Source organism: Hypanus sabinus, unplaced genomic scaffold (genome assembly GCF_030144855.1).
Source record: "Hypanus sabinus isolate sHypSab1 unplaced genomic scaffold, sHypSab1.hap1 scaffold_1487, whole genome shotgun sequence".
Lineage (NCBI taxonomy): Eukaryota > Metazoa > Chordata > Chondrichthyes > Myliobatiformes > Dasyatidae > Hypanus > Hypanus sabinus.
The window spans coordinates 79,106-91,598 of record NW_026779561.1 but is presented as its reverse complement, the minus strand read 5'-3'; the positions used below and the strand labels follow the sequence as shown (position 1 = coordinate 91,598).

Genomic DNA, 12,493 nt, shown 5'->3' with positions numbered 1-12,493 from the left:
CAGTGCACCGATGAATGATGACGGCTGTATCCAGCAGGACATTCAGCGTCGTAGAATCATATGGCAAACAGACCATTCGGCCCGACATCATTCTGCACGCTATTTTTTTACTCAACCACATAGAACCAATTGAGCAGCACGTGATTTGCAACTTTCTGTGGTTTCGCAAAACAACCTCGTAAATGTTGAATGAAAATGATTAAATTAAATAAATTCATTAATTTATATAAATAAGTGAGTAATTAAATTAATAACTTGCTCCACATAAGACCAACTGAGGCAGAGCGTTGCATGTTCCAGCAGTATTTATGTGAATACATTTCCTCTCAGCAATTCTAAATTGCTACCTTCACCGTGATCTGCTCTGTTATGTTTGCCGATTCTGTCACATATTTCTCAATGTGCACCAGAGCATTAGTCTATTTGAGTTATGTCCCACTCATAAATAATATAATATTCATTTCGATTTTCTTAGATAACCTCAGAATTGTCTGCAAATGCCATGCCTTTCCCATTGATAAAAGTGTGTCTACGTTGTTCTGTGCAGCACCGAATGAGTTTGTGAATAGGAATGCGAGGGAAGGTAAATTTTCAAAGTTGGAATTTCCCAAAATTCCAAATTGCAGCATCCGGTTAATTGATGAAATCCGGAGAATTTGGCGTCACTGGTTACGTCACAGCTTAGCCGGGAATGTTCCGCTCGTCAGGGACATGGTGGACGGAAGAATTTGTTCCTGTGTAGCAAGACACCGTGATCTATATTACACTCACCAGTGCAGAAGAACGAGATGAATGGAGGAGAATAGGCAGCTGATGATTAATAGATTAATATTACAAGGTGAACACGTCACATGGACATGTTGGGATCCTGGGAACAGTACAGCACGGGAACAAGCCCATTGACTCACAACTTCTGCTCTGAACAAGATACCGAATGAGACTAAACTCTGATGACTGTACACGACCCATCTCCCTTCAGTCACTGCCTACACGTGTGCTTTGATTTAATATTTACCGTTCTGGAAGCTGGAGGGTATATCTCAAAAGATGGCAAACCTGTACTATCAGCTCCCTTGTTGATGTACATATTTTAGAAGGGAAGAGGAAACACCTAATTTAACAAAAAGTTGAATGCTCAGTTAGACTTTCCGGGAAGGGAGCAGGAAGGCTGGTGAGTGAGAGAAACCATCAATCGGTACACATATAGACTTAGTCATGACACAGCATGTCATGGCCCGGTCTGTGAAAACCGCATTCCGGTTCATGGTCCAGTCCCAATTCCTTATTCCAGGTTTTCCGGGTTTCTCCAGTTTCTGTTCAGGCAACTGATTCTCGTTTGGGCTGCTTCATAAGTAGCTTCACGATTCAGCCTCTGGCTGCCGGATTGTTTCTGTCCAAACCCCTTGTCTACATCCATTCCCTTCACCTTCCTCCTGAAGCCTAGCATAGCATAGCTTTGCCTCGCCTCGCTTTGTCTCTGCCTGGAGCCTTGCCTCACCTCGCCTTGCCTCTGTCTGCAGCCTTTCCTCGCCCTGCCTTGCCGCTGCCTGGAGCCTTGCCTCGCCCTGCCTTGCCTCTGTCTGCAGCCTTTCCTCGCCTTGCCTGTGTCTGGAGCCTCGCCCTCATTGGAACTGTCTGTCTGTGTCCACGCCTTCGCTAGGTAGGTCCGGCCGTTTTGCCGCTGCCTAGCATTGGGAACTGTGTCGTCGTGTTCAGCGTTCTGTGTGATGAGTCCCGGCCCTATGTCCTCTACCCAAGGACGGGTCCCGGCTCGGTGTTCCATGTTCCTGACTCTCCCTCGACTCAGGCTCAGTGTCCTTCGCTCCCGTTCTTCCTCGATCAAGTCTCTGCGTTCCTGCCTCTCCCTCGACCAAGTCAAGGCTTCGGGGTCTCGTCCCGTCCCAATCACGTCCAAGATCATTGTCCTGTCCAAGCCACGGCTATGTGTTCTCGTCTTGTCCATGTGCATCGCCCAGCCCAGGAGTTCCGTGCCCATCCCGGTGCTGGGGTTCCCTCGTCCTGTGCTGGGGTTACCTTGTCCGGTTCATGAGTCTCACCTACCGTCCTGTAACCTCTTCATGTCCTCGCCTGGTTCTGGGGTCCGAGCCCGAGTCAAGACCCAGGTTCTGGGTCCTTGTCCAGTCTCTGGCTCGGAGCCCAAGGCCAGGCTCGTAGTCCTCGGTTCGATGTCCAGGTTCCCTATCCTAGTCAGGACCTAGCCCAGGCCCGGAATCCTTGTCTCGTCTGGGGCCAGTGTCATGTGCAGCGTCCTTTCTTCCTTCCTTCCCCTGCTTCCTCCTCGCGCCTAGTCCTGTTCCTGGTAGTTCAGTGTCTGTGTTTTGCTTTTGGGGCCACTCCCAGCCCCTCCCCCCCCCCCACACATATGACACAGCAAGAGGATCAGGAGTTAAAAAAGGTACAACGTGCCGAGGAATCTGAAGAGTTTGAGAAATATCGAGTGATGCAGGCACGGAATCGGATTGTAATTAATAACGGTAAATCTGTGGTGCCCAAATGGGAAAGAAATCAAGTGATGTATTGGCACCATGGCAACTGTGGGCATCAAGGTTCAGATAGATCTATGCAATCGTTGAAGAATCTGTGTTGCTGCCGAAATTGCGAGGAGATGTACAACATTATAGTAAGAGTTGTTTGGTTTGTGCCCGCTGAGAACCCCGATAAATCGGCTAGATAAGCAAAATGACTAAACGGCCCATGGGTCCCGGTCTTACCCTATGTTCTGAGAATAGCCCTCAGTACAGAAGCATCCTCTCCCGCAATTATACGTTTTATGTTGACGATCGGGAGAAAAAATGAAAGGGTTAGATTTATCGAAGAACGAGTGTGATACATTGGAATGAACAATAGCAAACAGCAAATAATTGACTCTTTTATGGAGGCTCATTATGATGCCGCCTATAACACGTGACGGAAGAAACGGCAGAGCGATGCTTGTTTAGAGGTGCGAGCAAAACCGCGGGCGGTTAAAATATGACAGAAGGTTATGATGTCACTATATCAGCCGAGCCCCATTAACCCTTCCAGATTAGTCGGGACAGAGTAAGTCCATCAGTATATCGAATTCAGACCGCTCCACATAAGTTAGGTTGGTATGATATGAACCAACTCAAACACCTTGGAGACAGTCAATGTCCTCTCGTAACTGAGTTCCAGAAAACATATTGTCAATGGGATGCTCTGCTCCGAGATGAGATTATCCTCTTGCATTTACGTTTCAGGCAATCGACGGTGATGTGGATGATGGAGCGGTTGCCCCCTCAGTAAGTTGGGCGACTACTTCCATTTTGTACCCGGAGGATCGAGACAGTTCACATCTCTGCACCCGCCCGAGCCAAAGCGGAGACACTGGAAAAGAGAAACAGATGGGAACGTGTTTGTTGCGTGGACCTTTGGAAATAAAGTGGGTGATAATTTACCTGATATGAATGGATTTTAACAAGGCGTTAAATTTATCCATCGTAGGACCATTCATAATGTCAGAAGATTTGGTATCCAGGGAAAGTTCGCTGATGGATTCTGACCTGACGCCCACAGAAGACAGAGGATAGTTGTCGATGGATTTCTCCCTGGATTTTGGTGACAGGTTTCCTGTAGAGGTCTGTACTGAGACCGCCGGCTTTTCGTGTTTTTATGAACGATTTAGATGAGGAAGTGGTAGGGTCGTTTATTGTGTTTTCAGTGATGTGGAGGTTGGTGGAATTATGGATGGTATAGGAGGTTGTCACAGATTACACCAGGACAGTGACAGGAAGCAGAGCAGGGCTGAGCGGTTACAGATGGAGTTAAACCCGGAAAGGTACGAAGCGATTCACTTTGGAAAGATGGATTTGAAGGCAGTAGTGATATTTTCTAGTGTCAACCCAGGGCCGCACATTAGTGTGAGTTCCACAATGGAAACAGAGTGATGAGACTCTCTCCAATAAGCCGAGGCCCGCTCATCGGTCCGAGTACCACAACTTAATCACAAATAATAGCACAGCCTGGAAACCTGCAGATTGTTCACAGATTTCACTTTCTACTTTTGTTCAAAGAGAGAATGGATGGAGAAATAGTGGTAGTATTGTGGGGGGTTGGAGAATATCTTTAAATTTAAACAGACTACATCGTACGTAACGGATAGGAAGTGGTCAAGTCATTCACTGGCAGAGGTCAGATTCCTACCGAACGGCCCGTGTCTGCGCTGGAAAACATTGTTCTTCAAACTGTCTACAGCCCTCGCTAATTTCCCGAGGTCACGCTCCCTTTTTGATCACACGTCTCTGAAATATCGCTGAGGATCTTTTACAGTGTTTAGAGGAATATGTGCAGTGTATTTTATTTTAACAAATGTCAGCTGTCATTGTGATTTCCATCACTCAAACCCCCGGAATGTCTGGAACGAACGAACGAAAAGATGAATGAATGCTCCCCTTTAATAAAGAAGTTTTCTCCATTTCATCCGCCAGCTCCTTCCACAACTTCAGAAGCGAATGTGCATGGTCAAAAATTACAAGGTAAATTGACTTCAAGATGAATGCCTGTTTAAACCAAAAAAGATACAAAAAGTATCATATTTGAATAGCTGAAGCCAGGTATCATGGAAAATAACAGGAAAAATCCACATGATGTGTTCTTCTAATGTAAATGGATTGTAATATCCCTTGAGACATCAAACTTGTGACACGGCGGCAGTGAGTAAAAATAGGCTAACGCAAGTTACAATGATATAAAATATGCTATTTATATGCTGAAGCCAGGTATCATGCACAAATAACATTGGAAAAGGCACATCGTATTTTGTTTTAAAGTAAATAGATTGCACAATCGCTTGAGGAGTAAAATTAATAACACAGAAGCAGTGAGTAAAAATAATTTAACGTAAGTGTTTGTGCAGTTGGTTGTCACCAATGTCCCTGGCGTGATAGCCACGCTAATTGGCTCAGTGGAATTGCTCTCCCCTTAATAAAAGTCTGTTAAACCGATCACCAGTCCATCTGAGCAGCTGAAACGCTCCGTACAACTGAACGCTGCTTCTGACGGAATATGGGATATCCGGCGATTTACTACATCGCGGCCATTTTCTATCCCACACTTGTAGCGGTTGGTGTCCTCGGTAAGATGCCGGAGCTGGTTACTTTATGTATGGTGCTTTCGTTATTCTGCTGCGGTATCCGCACTGTTACTGAGCACAGATGCTACCGTCGGCTGAAACGTGTTTCCGGAATGGAGGATCCAGGCATCCAGTGCTTTTATTTTCATTTTCCATACTTCGTTTCTTGCTTTTGTCAATTAAGTTGGTGCCGATTTTGACATTGCTTCAGAATGTCACCTCGTTAAGCTTTCTGAAGTGATGCTGATCTCTGCTTTTCTAGGTCCGAGTCTATATCAGTGCAGACACTTCGATCTTATAACAACCTGGCAGCTTATTTAAATGACGGTCCCGTCTATTTTCGACACGTGGTTCTGTTCTTATGTAAGTCATTAAATGAGAACGCGTACTTTGCATCTCCTTGATGCCACTTTGTCACCGCTACAAACAATCCCGTCAGCTATTTTACTTCTAATAATGGAAATGGTGTTGTTTACAGGAGCGATCAACTGCTCACCGGTACGTGAGTCGTGGAACTCGGATGCCTCGCTTTAAACTGTGGGAAGGTCGCCAGTCCACTGACACTCACATCCGTCATTGTCCTCCAGCCGGAGTGCAGCGACGGAGACCGCACACACTGGATTCCCGCTTTCCACTTCCAAACAGACCATACCCGACATAGCATCGCAAGAATGGGAGCATTCAGTGAGCTGACCATATTTCTATTTTGTTTCCAAATTTCTTGCAGTTAATTTAACGGCGATTGTGATCCTTTCTCGGGGAAAATGCGGACTCTCCAAATGCATCATCCGTTACCTGGTTGGAATGGCAACAGCGGATCTGATGGTGGTTATCGTTGCTGCTTTATTGGATCAGACCAACAATATCTACATTTATTCCAGATTCCTGCTCATCACTCCTGTATGCGCTCTGACACTTGTATTTGTCCAAGTAACGAGGGACTGTTCTGTTTGGTTCACGGTCAGTTTTACCTTCGATCGCTGCATCGCAATATGTTACCGAAAGCTTCGGGAGCGATACTGCACCGAGAGAACAGCAACAGTGGTTATGGTGACCGTGCTTATAGTGAGCGGCGGGAAATGTGCCCCGGTTTACTTTGCCATTGAACCTTACGTCATCGTTGACAACACGCCGTGGCGGTGCATCAGCACGTATGAATACGTTACTTCACCCGTGTGGAAAGGATACCAAATACTGATCAGTATTTTAACACCATTGCTGCCAATCGGCTTAGTCCTGATTTTTAATGGGTTAACCGTAAGACATATCGTTGTGGCAAATAGAGTCCGCAGAAGGCTTCGGCACAGCAGCGACAATCAGAAAGATGCCGAGGTGGAGAAACGGAGAAAATCGATGATTTTGCTGTTTTCTATATCAGCTAATTTCATATTATTTTGGATGCCCCATGTAGCCCGTTCTCTGAAATGGCAAGTGCAAAACTATCTTTACCAGAACAGATATTTGAGTTCCCCGGTATACATCCTCCAACAACTTGGTTTCATGTTACAATTTCTCAGCATGTGCACCAATACTTGTATCTACACACTGACACAGAGGAAATTCAGAGAAGATCTGATCAATGGAATGAAGTATGTGTTTACATTAAATGGCCATCTGTGTGGATAACGCCCTTGTCTAATGGCAATTCAGCTTTTTTTTCTCAAATAAAGTCGTTTTACAAAGTACTGGTTCAGCAAATATGTCATAAATTCAAACAATTTATTCAAACAATGACACGCCTGGTCATACGGAATTTGCTGAGTTTTTGCTTCACACAGTTCAGGTAGGTAGCTATATAAACATTCAATACTGCTGCCGTGATTGTCACTTTGGTTGAAGTATGTTCCAAACTATCACAGACACTCGACTGTCACAAGGGCAGGGATGGCTTCAGGACTTTCCGGGTTTTAGATGTTTCAAAATGGACAGTGTCGGGTATCAGAATTTAAAGGGAGTACGATGGGGAACTAGGGATAGTATCGCAGCTGCGGAATGGGAGGACAACGTGGAGCATTCGTTTGTTAATAGACCTGGAGACGAACACTGATTATGTTCTGGCGTTTGAAATGGGCGCAATCTCACCATTTGGAGTATTCTGTACAGCCGCCCACCAGATTAACAAAATAAAATGCGACGGGAACAGTGATGAACCGACTGGGAAGCAGAACCTGGATATGAGCCATGTTATTCGCAAGGGCACCTGCAACCTCCCTAATAGTCTTTGGCACCTACCTAAGTTAAAATGTTTAGGAATGGCATAAATTCTCGGTTGTGTTCAGGATGTCTTCATGTCACAATATGAATAAAGGCTGACTAGCTAACATTCCATGTCAGATCTAATATTAGGAAAGGAAACGGGTCTTGTGACAGATCTATCCCCGGGTCCGCATTTCAGATCAACAGGGCGAACTCCCCACCATTTACCTTGCCCAGGGATAGCACCAGAGAGTATGGAATGTGTTTAATTAGGGGTCAGCGATTTATGGTGCTGCCTGTCAGGAACTCAGGATGGTACATTGGGAAATGATGCACTCGGGGTGTTGCGCAACAGATATGTGGGGATTGTTTAGGGAGCACTTACACGGGGTTCAGTATAGGCTTGTCTCATCGATGCAGGGAAAGGACGATAGCGTAAAGTAACGCTGGGAGACAAGAAAGTTGGAACAACACGTCAAGGGGACGAAAGAACGATACTAACAGAACAGGAAGAAAGGATCAGGTAAGGCTAAAGCAAGTCACAATGTAGACAGGAAGGAAATAAACAATGGACTTAAAAGAGTGATAGGGGGAGTTGAGAAATCCTTGACTAGTTGGACTGTGGAGAACAGGAGGAGACTAAAGAGAGTGTGGGCAGATCAGAGGCAAAAGAGGAAAACGTGTCTGGAGTCCAAGGAGGCGGTGAAGCTCCTCACTGAATACATTGATCAATGTGAACACTGCGAAAAAATGCAGATATGCTCGAACATGCCGACGCTGAGAAAGAGGATGCGTTGGAAACTTGGAGAACATTATGATAGATGATTCCCCGGTGCCGGAATGGATATAGTCCAGGTAATTTTGGAAGGCGAACTCCGATATTGCTGTGATTTTGGACAGGATATTAGTGTCTTCGCTGGCCACGGAAGTGGAACTAGGTGACTGGAGGGTGGAAAAAGTTATTCATTTGTTGAAGAAAAATAACAGGGATACGTCTTGGAATTATAGACCAGGGAGCCTCACATCAGTAGTGGGTAAACTACTGGAGGGGATTATTGAAGAGGGAATTTATGCGTATTTGGAGAAACGTAGTCTGGCTACGGAGAGAAAGCATGGCATGTTGTCGTTAATGAGCCAGATTGAATTATTTGAAAAAGTGAAAATAAAACTAACAGTTGAATCAGAACAGTCGATGTGGGTCCTTTAATTTTTGTTGCTGTCTGATAAGTTCCCGATAGTGGACTCATTCTGAATGTGAGGAGACATGGGATCGAGGAAACCTGGCTGCGTTGATTCAGAATTGGCTTCCTAACAGTAGGAAGATGATATAGTAGATAGAGTGAATTCTAGCTGGAAGACAAAGTACATCCGTCTTCCGCATGGAGAGTTGAACTTCTGGCACACTTTGCAACTCTATTGCGAGTCTGATGGAGCCCGACAACTTGAAACCAGCATTTCAAAGTGATCAGCAGCAGCTTCCGGTGCTTATTAAAAGATCCAGCCTTCCAAAATCCCAATTCCAGTACACACTAATTTATCCTAATGCCAATTTACCTCTGAATCGTGGTTTTATTGCATCGAGTGTAGATACGCTCATATTTCGATCTATATAACCCTGAATCCACATGGCCGGTGTGGAATCCGTGTCTCCCTCTGAAATCATTAATAAACGAAACATACAAAATTACACAAACTAAAAACGCAGCAAAGGCAAAGCAAATATCTGAAATCACTCTTGTCTTCCTTCAAAACCATCGCAGACAGTCGGAGAATACTGAATAAACAATTTCCAAAGCTTCCATCTCCTCATGCTGTAACCATCCATTAACTCAGTCTCCATGCTTCAGTGTGTGCAAGGACAATGGAATCGAACAGCATCAACGACTTTCTAGATCGGTCGGTGCTGTGAGACAGTAAGGTTCTAACCCAGATATACAGTCAGACAGCCACAGGAAACTACTGCACAGAAACTGGGTCTTCAGTAAGTTCGGACCTTGAGGAAATATTTAAAGTCTATTCCCATCGACCTCACCCGGACCGTAGCCATCCATTTCCCTCTCATCCGTTTATTTCTCCAATCATTTCTTAAACGTTGACATCGGAATCTCAATTACCACTTGCGTTGGCAGCACTGTCTTCACTCTGTCGACCCTCTGAGTGCAGACTATTCCCCTCATGATCCACTTAAACATTTCACATTTCACCCTTCACCCATGATCTCCAGCTGTCTTCTCGCCCGACATCAGTGGAGAAAGCCCGCTTGCATTTACACTCTCTATACGCCTCATAATGTTGTATACCTCTATCAAATCTCCCCTCAGTCTTCTACCCGCTCGGGAATAAAATGATGACATATGTAATCATTCCTTTTTAATTCAAAACATTCAGTCCCGGCAATAGTCGTGTAATTTTTCTCTTCATTTTTTCAATCTTATTTGCATCTTTCCTGCAGGTAGTTGAGCTCAACAGCTCACAATATTCCAATTCGGGCCCCAACAAAGCCGTAAACCGTAACAACGTAACATCCCAACTCCTGTACTCCATACTTTGGTCCGGGAAGGCCAATGTGCGAAAAGCTTTACCCTGTCTAACTGTGCCGCAACTTTCATTGAATTATGAACCTGCATTCCCAGATTCGTTTGTTCTATCGTACTCCTCAGTGCCCTATTTCTCATTGTGTCGGACCAACCCTGGCTGGTCCGCCCAAAGGGCAAGATCTAACAGTTGTGTGTGTTAAATCCGATCTGACAATTTTCAACCCGTTTTTCCAGCTGGTCCAGATCCCGCTTTATGCTCCGGTACTCTTCCCCCGCTGTCCTCTGCACCTGTAATGCTGTTATCATCGGCAAATTTGCTGATCCATTTAACGACATTATTATCCAGATAGGGATATGGATGACAAGGAACAAGGGGCACAGCAACGATCCCTGGGATACTCCACTCATTACAGGTCCTCAGTTAGAAAGACAATCATCCATCACCACACTCTAGCTCCCCCAACGTATCCAATGGCGAATCCAATTTACTTCCTCATTGTGAAAGCCAAGTGACTGATCCTTCCCGAGCATCCTCCCACACGGAACCTTGCAAATTCCGTGCCGAAGATCCTGTAGACGGCATCCACAGCTTTGCCTTCAACACCATTCCAGATTACTACCTGTAAAGCTCTGTGAGATTGGTTAGACATGATCTACTACGCACTGGTCCATATTGTCTATCGCTAATGTTCCTGTTCCTGATCCGAGGCTGGTGAAAGATTTTCGATGGGGAGAGAGATCGGAGTCGGGTGTTTGGTGTCGGTAGAAACCGGGAGGGGGATAGACGGGAGAGAGATGAGGTGCTAGGTGATGCATTTTGTAGGCTCCAGTAAGAACGGGATGTCTACATTATTGATAAGGCTTTAGGAATTTTGAGAGTTGTTTATAAATCCAAAGAATCACGATGGCACTGGCGATACACGCGAAGTATTGCCGACTAAATGTCTAATCGCTAAATGTCTCGATGTATTTCTGCTGACCCACTGTCGCTGCAATCTGAAACCCCTAATTTCCCTTTAAGAAACGTACTGTTAATCTGTCTAAATTACTCAGCAGTGTAGCGAGCTGCTGAAGGACCAGGTGGACTTGACTCTCGGGAATGCAGGTGAGGCACCTTTCAGCGATCAGCGAAGGTCAGCCATTACCATTGCCGGAAAAGAGGTCGGTTCGGAAGACTTCCAGCCAGACTAAATCGACGGGCTAAGAGGCATCCTCTACCCGGCATCTTCTTAGCCAAAGGCCAATGACTTGAAAACAAGATGCATTACGTCAGCGCAACATTGCAGTTTCGGAGGGAGATGAGTGGCTGCTGTCTTCTCTGTTTCATGGAGACATGGCTCAGTTCGGTGGAACTGCCGGAAGGATTCTCGATCCACCGTTCGGAGAAGATAAGAAGGTATTGTGGTGCTGGGAGGGGAGTGGGGGTGTTGTTTCATGATAAATTCTTCACCTTCTCCGTATATAGCGGTCTTGTCGCACCCTTGTTCTCCCAATCACAACACCCAATGATTGAGTTCTGTCGGTGCTGCTTACCGAGAGTTTTTACTCATTGATCCGGACGGCACTTCACATCCCGCCAGAGCAAATGTTGAGCAAGCAAACCATGTACTGAGTGACGCGACCAGCAAACAAAGAACTGCCTACCCTCAAGACCTTTAAATAATTGCGGGGGTTTCTATCAGGCTTATTTAATGAAATCTAGGCTCATTTGTCACCAGCACGTCATCCTCAGTACCAGGGGCTCCCGCACACTCGACCACTGTTAGGGCACGATCAGGAAAGCCTACCATTCCACCCCAGACCATATTTCAGGCATTCTGAACGTCTGGTTTTCTTTCTCCTACCTCCATCCAGGCGGAGGGTAAGGAACAAGACACCAGATGTATCGGCAACGATGTCGCGGGAATCAGAGGGCCGGCTACTGAATTGCTTCGAGGCGATAGACGGAAGCAACAAATGACCCAGGGCTCATACGAGAATCTGAATGTTACAATCTTTAGAAAGACACTGGAGAACGAGTGTTTCCCACCGATTCATACAGTCCAGAGTGTTGCTTAACCGAAAGCACTGGGTGAACAAGAGATATGCAAAGTGCTGAGCAGTAGATTCGTGACAATATTTTTTACATTCATTCATTACTATTATTTATCCATTGATTTTTTTTTTGGTATTTTTCTGATTTGATAGTGTATGTTGCTGTGATGCAGCGCATCATCAGCTTCCCTGGTGGTCTAGTGGTCTAGTGGTTAGGATTCGGCGCTCTCACCGCCGCGGCCCGGGTTCGATTCCCGGGCAGGGAATAAAAATATTTCCTGCTGCAACATTAATATGTTGATTTTAAATTATTTTGTGTATTCATTGCTTCCACAACAACCCCATTCCTGTCTGTGCTTAACCTGCATCCGCCTGATTCAGCGCCATAAAACCACAAAATATAGGAGCAGAATTGGGGTGTTTGGCCCATCGGGTTTGCTTCGACATTTCCTCTCAGCCCCATTCTCCTGCTTCCTACTGTGTGTACAACCCCTTTCCGTCTACAAATGCTGCCTGACCCGCTATACTCTGTTTCTGCAGCGATTCATTATTTGTTCTGTATGTCACTTGTTAGACAATGAATACATGACTTTGAAAAAAATATCGCAGGTGCAGT

General features: G+C 45.5%; 1 non-coding gene across 1 annotated transcript; it reads left to right on the top strand.

Annotated features, from left to right (window-relative positions):
- The first annotated feature begins 12,063 nt into the window (after positions 1–12,063).
- Positions 12,064–12,143, top strand: trnae-cuc (transfer RNA glutamic acid (anticodon CUC)). Its single transcript has one exon. It is a non-coding gene; the product is annotated as a tRNA-Glu (tRNA).
- The last annotated feature ends 350 nt before the right edge of the window (positions 12,144–12,493 follow it).